Source organism: Mesocricetus auratus, unplaced genomic scaffold, assembly GCF_017639785.1.
Source record: "Mesocricetus auratus isolate SY011 unplaced genomic scaffold, BCM_Maur_2.0 Super-Scaffold_100003, whole genome shotgun sequence".
In the NCBI taxonomy this organism is placed as follows: Eukaryota; Metazoa; Chordata; class Mammalia; order Rodentia; family Cricetidae; genus Mesocricetus; species Mesocricetus auratus.
In genome coordinates, this window is record NW_024429188.1 from 99,321,400 (window position 1) to 99,334,338 (window position 12,939).

Below are 12,939 nucleotides of genomic sequence, written 5' to 3' on the forward strand. Positions count from 1 at the left end.
GAGGGAAAGCTGCGGTCTGGATATGTGTGATATAATAACAACAACAATACCAACAGCTGCGGTAGGATGTAATAATAATAATAATAACAATTTCCTCAGCCAAGAGTTTTCTTCCTGCTGACCCTAGCAGCTTCGGGGAAGGCAGGATCTGGATGGGGTCAAATGGGCCCAGAACCAAGCCTGGCCACACCACTCTTCCCTCTGCCGAGAAACTGGAGTCCAGTACCATCACAGTGTCTTGATGGTACAGCTAGTGATCCAGGGGCCAGACCAAGGACACAGCTCTCCTGACTTCAGGGACAGGAAATGACAGGATAGTGTTGACTATCCTTCTAATAGCAGGAGTCAAAGGAAGGCAGAGCTTCAAAGGGGGGTGGACTGGAGAGCCATTAAGAGTGTGTACTGATCTTTGAGAGGACCTGAGCCCAAGTTCAGTTCTCCGCACCCATATACAGCAACTCACAACTGCCTGTGACTACAGCTTCAGAGGTTCCAATGCCGTCTTCTGGCTTCTATGGCCACCTGTACTCACCTGCACATAGCCACACACACACACACACACACACACACACACACATCCCCCTGACACACATGTATACCCCAAGTAAAACAAAAGCCACAAATTGAAGTTTTTAATTTGTTACGGAAAGATGAAGAACAAGCTCTATGGCCTCTCTTCTTGTAGCTGTTTGTCTGCTCTAGGTCTGTGTTCTCAATGAACTGCTTCATGGGATGCCTACTAATTCCAACGTTAGCAAACGTACTTCATTGCTTTTGCAGCAGCCCTATGCAGTGCACTCAGAGGACAGGGGCGGATTAAAGCACTTAGCATAGTGGCAACCAGAGGGAAGCCCTTTATTCCCCAGGGACTGGAACGGAAGCAGGGATCCCAGAATGTTTAACAGGGCTCCTCTGGGCTTGTTCACAGTGGGAAGACTGCGGGTCCTGACATACAACTTCCTGTGCCACTATGACCCTGCAATAGCCCATCCACTCTGCATACCTCACTCTCTAGGTCTGAAACCAGAAACAACAGTCTGCACATCTCGTATGGCCTTAGGAGAAGTCAAGAATGCCCAGGTAAGAAGCTCCAGTAGTTCCTCTGCTGTTGCTCGGAATCATGGGAAAGAAGCGTAATGGTGCCAGGAGGTTTTTTTCCTCAATGTTTTTATTTAAATTAGAAACACGAATGCTTCACATATCAATCCCAGCTCCCTCTCCCACCTCTCCTCCCTTGTCCCTCCACCAGTCCCCCACCCCATCCCCACATCACTCCCCAGGGAGGGTGAGTCCCTCCTTGGGGGATCTCCAGAGTCTGTCATTTCATCCAGGGCAGGACCTAGGCCCATGTGTCCAGACTGAGAGAGCATCCCTCCATGTGAAATGGGCTCCCAAAGTCCATTCGTATGCCATGGTGAACACTGATCTACTACCCAAGGCCCCAGAGATTTCTGTGGGTGGCAGGAGTTTTGAAGTTCATTCCTCATGATGGCAGTAGTGTTCCAGAAATGTGTGCATTGAGAACTCTTGTCTTCAGCCTTTCATGTGGGAGGTGGCAGGGGAGTGGCACTCAGAGACAAAGGCACCAGGAAATGTGGCTGCTTTGAGTTTACTCCAATAACTGAGTTCAACAGTATTTACTTATTTAGTCCCCACCCCACCCCCTGGACGGAAACAAGGCCTAAATTCAGCATAAGTCAGTTCTCTTCTTTCCGGAAGTGAATTGTATAGGGGTCTTCACATTCAAGTGTGATTCTCTACTCTTCTAGCCTATCCATTTGTTTTCCAAAGCAGTCAGCTTTGTTCATAGGACATGTTCAGTGAAAACTGGAAAGGAGGCGGGGCTTGAAGCCTGGAAAGCATCATGTAATCCAAAAACCCGTTTCTATTTCTTCTTTCACATTTTTTTCTTTAAAATTTTAAAAATTTATTTATTATGTATACAGTGTTCTGTCTGCAGGCCAGAAGAGGCCACCAGATTTCATTACAGATGGTTGTGAGCCACCATGTATGTGGTCGCTGGGAATTGAACTCTGAACCTATGGAAGAGCAGCCAGGGCTCTAACCACTGAGCCATCTCTCCAGACCCCTTAATTTTTAGAATTTTAAATTGTACTTATTGGGATTGTGTGAAGAAGATGCAGGGTATTCTCAATAGCACATTAAATAGTGTTGGTCTAGGATTCAGACCATGTCAGTGTCTTAAGAGGTTCTGTTGCTGGGAAGAAATGCCATGACCTAAAGCAAGGAAGGAAGAGAGCTTATTTTATTTGGCTTAAACTTCTACATCATACTCCATCCTTAAAAGAAGTCAGGGCAGGAAGCTGGAAGCAGGAGCTGATGCAGAGGCCACAGTTCTACGCTCTGAACACAAACACATACAAACATGAGATATTGACTTTTGAACTGTTCTGTGGTTGTCTTTCTGTTATGGGAAACTTTGGATACCCACTTAAGGTTCTTAGTCTCATTAATAAGATAATTGAGGAAATGACTCAGAAGGACATTTGACCTGAGCAATTTTATCAGTTTAAAAGTCCCCAGGATGGTCAAGGTATAAATCTCTCAGCTGCCCAGGGAAGGAAGTTGAAATAGAGAATAGAGAAAAAAGAGAAAAGCCATGCCATGCTACTTATAAGGCACCATGTGTTGGACAAACACCCATGTACAAGGGAGAATAAGAGGACAGATAGTGAGAGCGCTTTTCTGAATCATGCAGGCAGACCCTGTCCAGAGCCGAATGACAGGTGATAGGTGTGGTTCCAAAAGCTACTATACCACGTGTGGCCTTCCTAGGAAGGAAACGCACACTACCTAAATAAAGCACTCCTCTCCCTTTACCATGGTATTTGATAAATCAGCCTTCCTTTTTTTTTCCGAGACAGGGTTTCTCTGTGGCTTTGGAGGCTGGAACTCACTTTGTAGACCAGGCTGGCCTCAAACTAACAGAGATCCGCCTGCCTCTGCCTCCTGAGTGCTGGGATTAAAGGCGTGCTCCACCACGCCTGGCTAAATCAGCCTTCCTAAGTGCTGCTCTCCATCAGACAACTGAGTGGCCCAGCTAGACCAATGCTCACACTGAGGAATATAACATCGTTCATTCTGAAGAGGTAATTCTAATATCATTTAGGAGAAGGCCCAGATTGGGAAATTGATGCAACCCTTTTTTTTTTTTCATGAAAATCTAGGGATCCAATTCTAAAGCCACTCACCATAAGGGACCATTGTCTCCCCCTTTCATGTATTCTCCACCAGGCGTAGGTGCTCTTGTAGGAGGAGGCAACATAAAACATTTCTGCCTGGGAAACCAAAGACATTCCTGGAACTGTTCCTTTCATGGTCCTTGTCCCTAAATTACCTAGCCAATTCCAATTTCCTGTCTCACCATTCTCTTTGTATGGGATAACTCTAATTGGCAGGTAAAGGATTTTGACATCATTTTTGGGGCTTTAGGTGCGGTGGTTTGGTACCTTTTCAGTGGATCTATCTAAGAGACATCAAAAGTTCATCAGTGAATGCATTTGTATACTAGCCAAGTATAATGAGAAAGTCCTCCACTGGAGCTTGGAAATAAGAGGTCAACGGAAAAGAGGAGTTGGGGAAATGGGGGGTGTAGAGATGGCTTAGTGGTGAAGAGAATTGGATTGGCTGCGCCTCCAGGAGATTTGATTCCCAGCACCCACATGGTAGTTCATAACTATGTATACCTCCAGACTCAGGGATCTGACACTGGCTTCTGAAGGCAGACAGATGAAACATGCGCAGTCATAAAATATAAATAGATAGCTTTAAAATGGGAGTCAAGGAAAGGGGAAATTACAGATCTCCAAGGAGGGGAATGATTCCCTCCTACAAGGAGCAAGCGTGACTTTCTCTAACAGCTCAGCATTACAAGCCCTAGGCAGAGCACCAGAAGACAGAACAAAAAAAAAAGCCTGTGTAAAAGTAAAAACAAAAATGTTCAGGGGAAGACTGAAATCACCACAGGTCTAAGTAGATTATATGAAGCATGGTAAAGATGAGGATAGCGCTAATAGATGTAAGATTAAAATTTCTAATGTCAAACTCCAGCCAAACCTATTTAACAGTGAACAGTCACTTGAAAGTCTGTCCTCACAGTATGTGCCTGCAACTGGAGGCACACAACCTGAAAAAATTAACATCAGGACCCCCATGCCTCCTCCTCAATGTCCTAAGAGAGGCCTAGATGCCAATTATACCTTGGTGTGGAAAATGGGTGTACAGAGCCCAATGGAGGGCCTCAGTTCCTCTCACTTCAAGGATGCCAAAAACACAGGAAAAGACAAATTGGGGCTCACATGGGCACTTCTTTCCAGCTCTGCCCCTTGGAGCATGAGTTAGCAGGCTTTTAACTAAAGTCTCTGTGCTAAGCCCAATGGCTAAGTTATTGCAACAGTGCAGAAACAGCGAGCACGGGTCAGTTCTAGAAGCCGTACAAGATGAGAAGGTGTGTTTGGGACAGTCTCAGGTATGCCCAATTGTCTGGAGAGTTGAACAAGGTCTATGCTTCTTCTAGATGCAGATGTGAGGGAAAGTTCCTCACAGGTAAACTGGGTTTGACAGGAGATACTGAAAGAATATTGGTATCAAACAGTAATTAAAGGAACATGTGGATTTGTGGGGTTTCTGCTAGAGATGTGTTAAAACACTGACAAACTACCCCAAGCCTGGGGCTGAGGTGATGCTACTCAGGGTTACACAGTTAGATTTTGTGTCTCAAAAGAAAACCAAAAAACAAAGGTTCTCTGGGCTTTAAGCACTTTCCCCCATTCTGCCTTTTTTCACCAAATCAATCCTATGTTGGAGACAAAACAATCCTCTAGCACACTAGTTAACTGATAACTCTGCCTAAAGTAATTCCTACCAACAAGGCCAAAATGAACTGTAACTACATGTTCAGGCTTCCTTTTCTTGACCATGTTTTTCCAAACAGGAAGGGAAGAGTGTTCAATATGCAGATTCAGGGATGGTCTGGATCTGTACTGACACCTGAAGGAAGGACTGGCCTTCAAGGTCTTAGAAGATGATTGGGCTCCACATTTGGCCAACATGTCATTCCCCAAGGATTTAGGAGAGGCCTGACACTAATGATGCTTCAGTTTAGACCATGAAGGGAGAGGGGCCTGAAAAGAAGAGCCTTGAACAAAAATACTGATACAGGAAAGCATTAGGACCACCAACTGGAATTCTCAAGTTTGGAAAGACCAAAGATGTCCTCCTGGAGATAAATGCATGTTCCTTGGGGGCCGGGGGGGGGGGCTTTGTCTACTGCTCAGTTCCCTTGAAGCAACATGTGAGCTTTCTCGTGAAATCATTATGCTTTCAGATACAGGCAATAGGGTACACCTTAGGCCTTTTCTAACCACACTTTGTCACCTGCAACCAGCTTGTCTTACTAGTCTTACATTGCTGCCCTGAGGGTTCCACAATTGCAGTGCATTGATGTTCCATGAAGTTCTGTTAACTGGAGGGACAAGAGCCATAATACAAAGCACGCCCATCCTCTGCTGTCCCCACCCCCACTCCCTTCCTCCCGCACCATGCCTCTACCCCACAGGACTGCCTAAGTTCATTGACAAGTCTCACTCCATAGCCCAGGAGCCATCTTGACTGTGGAGAGTTTGCATTTGTCTTTGGGTTGTTTCCTGTTTCAAGTCTAAACTGAGTAAAACACAGTTTCAGTATCCCAAGCCGCTGGAGGACAGTTCACGATCCTCGATGTTCATGTTCTTTGGAGTTACACCAGTTTCCAGGGTATACCTGTTTCCTGGTGTCTCTTCCTGCCTTAGAAGACAATGGGCTTCAGTTTGGTGGCCCATTGCTGGGGCTTATGGGAAAGGAACTGATCTGTTAAGACTCATTCCTCTTCGGGGCAGTAGTGCCCTACAGAAGCTCAGCAGCGCCATCTTGCCTCCTCTTCTCCCACCCCTTGTGTCTGAAAAAAAAAAAAAAAACAAGAGGGAGAAAGAAATGTTTGCCTCCATTTTGTCCAGAGTTAGGATCTAGTTTACAAGGCCGCCATTTTACTTTCGTTTCTCCCAATTAAGGCCAAATACCGAAAACCACCTCAACAGAACCCCTGTCTTTTGCCTAGATAAATCCTCTCTGCATGGTGTGCATTCTGGTGTAATTTACTCAGTGCTATTTATCCAGTAAATGAAGGAAAAACAAGGAAAGCACTTAAACCCTCGGGACATCTCTAGTAAAAAATCACACATCCAATTGCTTTTACTTGTTCTTTAAGGCCGGATGTATTTAAGTACAGTGCCTCCTTATACTTGTTCCTTTATGTCTGTATGTATTTAAGTACAGTGACTTCTGGTTGTCATGTGCCCACTGCCATACCAAGCCATTGGTAGTACTGAGGTTTGAACATTTACCCAGGCCCTTAATTAATTTAGAGAAACAGTCTTTCCATTCAAGTTTTACCACTGAGTCATATCACCAACCCTTGATTTATGTGTGTTTATTCCCTTTTTGATACTGAGGATTGAGCCCAGTGTCTCTAGCAAAGCAATCAAGTACTCCACCAGAAATACACACCCAGCCTTTTTTCTTCTGAAGCAGATAAATGTATTATATGTATACATATACACACACTTTTCCCTTCACCTAGGACAAATACCACCAAGTAAATTGAGAGAATTTATCCAGGCATAAGACAGGTTATGATGAATACATAAATAATACATTTATTTAATTACACATTTAAATGGTACAATTAGATTTCAGCATAAAAATGAAGTTGCAATATCTAATGTCACAATAAAAACACTCTAGCTAATGTTACCTATAAGATAATGTGTTAAATACTGTCCTATAGTTCACCCACGCCCTTGTCCATTATTGGTATTTGTTTGCAAGTTGCTTGATGCCCCGAGACAGATAGTTCAAAGACAAAGATGTAATAAATGTCTGTAGCTACTCATTTGCTAAGAACACTGGTGATTATAAAAGAAGAAATAAAAGGAGGATATGATTGATCCTAGGTATGATGGGGAAGGTTTACTGTAGATAGGAGGGAGAGCATAGCCAGAGGCATCTGGAAAAGTCCAGACTGGACATAGGCAGCCAACAGAACATGAAGGGGATATGGGGCATAAAAGGACAAGAGAGCCAGGAGATGAAAATGAACTATGTGACCAAAATGTCTGGTTTATATAGGCAAGAGCAGCTGGGGGACAGGCATCCCAGCCCCTGGGCTGAAGGGTTCAGGGTAGGGGGTGGCAGGGCATGCCAGCAAGGAGGACCCTGTAACAGGTATGAACTGAGAGATACTGGAGCCAAGCATCTGCTTGGTTATGTTAACAGGCAAGCATTAGGACTTAGTCATGTAATTTGACACAGGCTCTCCCTATGTAGTTCACGGGAGCCTCAAACTTACAATGGTCCTCCTGTTTTAACCTCCACAGTGCTGAGATAACAGGTTTGATATTGAGGATTTAAGATGGGGGCTGTGTCAACATTGTGGATTTTATGTTGACACAGCCCCCATCTTAAAGAGAAAAAGAGAGAGTGACCATGGCTTGGGAACATAGAGTGAGTTTACTCCAAACCCTTATGTTCCAATGTGGAAGCAGTTTCACAGAACAAAATCATAAAATCAAGGCAAGTATGAAATACATTGGTGAGTACACCAGAGAGTTATTAGTTTGATTACAAAGTAAGGCAAAGAATGACTTTCCCATAAGACTGAGACTAGCCCATGATAGCGTGATTAGCCTCGAATCTACACAATTCCAGTTTCTCCACAGTACTGAACTTCTAGTCGGTCCATCAGCCTCTGCAAACATGGACTACTACAGCCTCTTTTAAGCAATTTTCCTTCATAAGACAGGGCTAGCATCTAGGGCATGTAAGTTAATAGCTTCTAAGGTTTTAAAGCTCATAACTATAGTTTGCAAAGCTTTAAGGAGACAGGGTTTACATGATGTGAGCAAGAACTTGTGAACCGAAGTTGTGCCTACAAAAGCTGGTTGACTCATAAGAACTACAGTGATGTAAAGTTGAAATGTTGCAGGTCCAGGGCCTAATTATAATTTATCTCAGGCTGTGTTTAGTGCCCAAAATAGTCATACATTGTCTATCTTTATGTTGCACCTTTACATGGAAGTCAGGACAGGAACTCAAACAGGGCAGGGTCATGGAGGCAGGAGCTGATGCAGAGGCCATGGAGGGGAGCTGCTTACTGGCTTGCTTCCCATGGCTTGCTCAGCCTGCTTTATAGAACTCATGACCAACAGCCCAGGGATGGCATCACCTATGGGTTGGCCGCTCCCCCATTAGTCACTAAATGAGAAAATGTCTGACAGCTCGATCTCAAGGAGGCATTCCCTCCTCTGATGACTCTAGCTTGGGTCAAGTTGACACACAAAACCAGCCAATTAACATATTATATGATTGTCAGATTATATTGTATGTGTATTATGTATAGTGTGTGTACATTAATACATTTTATTTTATTGAATTAATATTATAGACTCATTTTATAACTTTCTCGGAACTTATTACAGAAATGTAAATGAAGAAATAATAAACTTATCCGCATATATTTAAAAAATAAATTTCTTATGATCCATTAACTAAATACACATTGCTTAATACCATGAGGTCAGAAAAACACTGAGGCATATTCTAGAGTTAAGAATATTTTAAAACTCATCATAGAACTCACCATATGGGTAGTCCAAATTGTCCTCATTCTCAGCACTATCAGCATCTTCCAGCCGTGTGAGTCCTGACATTGCAGACAGAGTCCATAGAAACACTGAAAGGCAGCTTCTATAATCATCTTTCCAGTATTCCCATCCATGAACAGCAGCTGGAAACGTTATTGTAAATACCATTACCAAAAGCAAGCGCCACTAGCAGCTCCTTGTATATATTGAGGCTTAAAACCAGGGCCTATAGCATGTAAGCCAAGCATTGCAACCCTCAGCAGTAGCAATTCACCTGCATTTATTAACTTCATATTGCTTTGCTTCTGTATCTCAGAGCATATCGTTACTGTATAAAAATTGCAAAAAAAAAAATCAAAAACTTAAATAACACTAGGCAGCTAGACAGAGTAACAAAGAAATGGGAAATATTCTCTACAACAGAAAGAAAACAGTCCTAATACCTCCACTAAATTTACATCTCCATGAGGCTAAACGTAGAAAACAAGACATACACCAAATACACTAAAACTCAGAGAAGGGCAAAATTCGGTGGCCATCTTCTTTGCTTCAGGGCAGCCATCTTCTCTGGTTCCTTTGTCTATGGTTAGCGGTTTTTTTCAGACAGGAAGGGCGGGAGACAAGCACTCACAGGATCATTCCTGGAGCTCTACTGCCATCATGCGGATGCAGTTTCAAAAAAATCACAGCACCACTGAGTCTCCTTCCCATGATTCTTAGCTATGCCCCATGATGGCGGTTACTGACAACTAGACAATTGTGGGTGCTTACTCGGGCTTCCCTGACTTCTGCTCAGGTCCAAATAGAGCATGGGAGTGCAGGTAAGACTGACACTAAATTCAGATCTACATGTCGCTAAATGTAGTAAACAAGACACACCAAAATCACTGTTCAAAGTACTGAAAGAAAGGCAAAACACAGGGCAGCCATCTTCTCTGGTTCTTTTGTCTATGGTTAGCGGTTTTTTTCAGACAGGAAGGGCAGGAGACAAGCACTCACAGGATCATTCCTGGAGCTCTCCTGCCATCATGCGGATGCAGTTTCAAAAAAATCATAGCGCCACTGAGTCTCCTCCCATGATTCTTAGCTGTTGGGGAAGATGGCGATTATAGACAACTACAATAACTGTGGATGCCTACATGGTCTTCCTTGACTTCTAAGGCCCCCAGAGAAATACAGACTGTAGAGTTTTCTCACCAGAACCTGGAGAGTGAGGCGCCTCCTGTACTAGGACATCAGGGCATACTGCAAGCCTAGTACTGCAAAGCCCCGCCCCTCCACTTCCTGTTTCTGTACTGCAGCACAGCTGTGTACTTACTACTGAGTCCTCAGCCAACAGCATCTACAGTAAAGCTCTAACAGGTCTCTTTATGCCGGTTTAAAAATACATAAAAATGTAACAGAAACTGGTAGGAGGCGCCCACCTCAGCCATTTAAGAAAGCCTCTGACCGGCCGTCACCTTCCAAAATCGCTGGAAGGAGCTCTGGGCAAGCAGCCTCTGCATGTGCAAGGTGTGCATGAATCCTGTTCCGCATGATGGCAGTGTAGTCCCACAGCTATGAAGGCACCAGTGAGATGTCTCTCTCTCCTCCCGCCTTTCCAGTCTGCAACTGTGCAGCAACTGTGGCAGCCATGCCTTCTTCCAGCAAAGGGAGGAAAGGGGATTTACTGAGAGTGTAGCCTCCATTTTAATTTATCTGAATGCCTCCATTTTAATTTATCTGAATGCCACTAGTGGATCTGCTCCTCCATCGGAATCCATCATCAAAGCAACAACGACAAAAATGCAAATAACGCAACAAGGAAAGCACAAGGAAATTATGACCTAAGCAAGAGGGGAAGACAAAGAAGGGGGAGACCCGAGGCACCCACCTTCCTCGGGCATCATCTTATTTGAGGAAGTCCCTGGACAGATGATGACAGAGCCTGCAGTTTCTTCTTCTCCAGGCAGGGCTCCACCTCCAGACCTCACTCCTGGTACAGGAATGTCTCTGCAGGTCGCATCTTGGGCTCCATTTCTAGGTAGAAGAAAAGGCACCATTCAATCACATCTCATATGTTCATGGATCAGGTTTAATATAGAGGAAATGGCCATCTTATGGAAAGCAGAATATAGATGCAATCTCCATCAAAATTCCAACACAGTTCTTCATATACCTTGAAAGGACAATCACACACACACACACACACACACACACACACACACTCACATACGTCAGGCTGTGGTAGCATGCACCGTTAAGCCCATCACTCAAGAGCAAAAGGCAGGTGGGTCTCGGTGAGTTCAAGGCCAACCTGGTCTGCAGAGCAAGTTCCAGGACAGCCAGAGCTGTTACAGAGACCCTGACCTGGGGTGTGTGTGTAGGGGGTGGGGGGTTAAAACACTCCTCAACTATAAAGAGCACCTGTCCTGGCACTGTCACCACAGAAAGACTGATCAAGCAGTATGAACCAAACAAATGGAGCTATGGAATCGAACTGAAGACCCAGACACAAATCCATACACCTATAGAAACTTTATGCTTTATTAAGAAGCAAGAAAATGATTCTGTTCAAATTCTACGGCTAAATTTGGAATAATGCAAATGATATATCTACCAGTCTATACAAAACTAAAATCCAAATCTACATATATATATATATATATATATATATATATGAAAGCAATGTAAGTGAAATCACAAAGTAATGGGGAAGACTGAGACCCAAGTGGACATCTCTCATCACCAAATGAACCCTCCAGTATTGGGAAAAGGTTTTGTCGGAGTTTTTGGCCACAGGAGTCCCATGTGGTCCCCCAAACAATCCAGGCTATTACCAAAGGGATTGGTGACTGTCCACAAACTAACAGTAAAGCCCTATTGCTAAGGAATGAAAGACCCCGAATTTATAGAAATAAAATATAAGCTTAAACAGGGAGGGCACCCCACTAGAGAACTTGGGAAGTGAACAAAGGACCCCATCCCAGGAACCGGCCATACCACAGAATGGAATGTATGGTTTAGCGACCTTAATTGCAGAAGGTCTGTAATCCACAAAAGGCCAATTATGGGCTGCCGTCTGTGAAGAACTGACCAGGGCAAACTAGACTAGTGGGAAACAAGGAGATAACACTATTTACTTAGGGAGAGATAATTAACTCATGCCAAGGTTTGAGGAATTTACAATATGAAGGACATCTACTTCCCCTGGACAGTAGTCATGTACCCCCTTCCCCCGTCACGAGATAAGGACCCCTCCCAAAGGCTTGTGGTTTTTGTCTTTAAAAGCTGATTGTAACTGAACCTCGGGGCCAATCGGACTAAAAGCTGACAAAGAGGCCCATCTGCAGATGCCTAATTAAAACCTCTTGCGTGTTGCATCAATTGGCACGTGGACTCTTGATTCTTGGGGTGACGAATCTGGCTTGGGGACCCCTCCTCAATTCGGGGTACCCCAACAGGAAAACAGTTACATAATTCATTGAACAAGGGGAAGTTAATCTGATGCCAACTCCTAAGGACTAATATTCATGGTACTGGAAGGAAAAAGGTAAAAACCCATCTTAAATCTCGAGTGGCTTGTAACAGTGCAATAGCGGCACAAAGATTGTGTGAGTAGACTACCAGCATCTGCTTTGAGGTAAGGCCCACTGCATGAGATGGAGCCCATAGCCAATACTGCTTGGGTAGCCAATAACCAGAGACTGCATAGGCCAGGGACCTAGGGAAAGAAAACACTGTGCTCTGCCAAGGAAACAGCAATAAAATGACTCCTGAGACCATCGTGTTACACTTACAGATTTGTAGGGTCATCATCGGGGAAGATTCTTCCTGCACCAGTTGGGAGGAAATACAGAGAGCCACAGCAAGCCAATATGGAAGAAAGAGAGGAAAGAAAGAAAGAAAGAAAGAAAGAAAGAAAGAAAGAAAGAAAGAAAGAAAGAAAGAAAGAAAGAAAGAAAGAAAGTGTCCCCATGAAATCCCTCCCCTCAGGGCATAGGGGCCTCTCAGAAAAGATGGCTGAATGGGTGTGAGAGCCAGAGGGGACTGAAGAAACCATTAAGCCTTCTGGACACAACAGGACTACAGCATGTGTCAGCTCAGAGACCCCAGTGAGCACAAGGCCTTCATGGGTCTGCTCCAGATGGGCTCCTGGAGCTAAAAGGAGAAGTTGAGGCACAGCAACAAACCTAACCCCAAACTATTTCCCAGTGTCCTCCACTTTCACATGCAAAGTTAGTTTTCTTCAAGGGGGTCA

The 12,939-nt window shown here is 44.2% G+C and overlaps 1 long non-coding RNA gene across 3 annotated transcripts in view; it reads right to left on the reverse strand.

Moving 5' to 3' along the window:
* Positions 1-2,251: 2,251 nt before the first annotated feature.
* Positions 2,252-12,939, reverse strand: part of LOC110342166 — a 60,508-nt gene continuing 49,820 nt past the window's right edge. For all 3 annotated transcript variants that reach the window (XR_002384174.2, XR_002384173.2, XR_005876860.1), the window contains 3 exons: positions 10,573-10,718; positions 8,696-8,842; positions 2,252-5,956 (listed from right to left, as the gene is read on the reverse strand). This is a non-coding gene — a long non-coding RNA (uncharacterized LOC110342166). The remainder of the gene's footprint in view (positions 5,957-8,695; positions 8,843-10,572; positions 10,719-12,939) is intronic.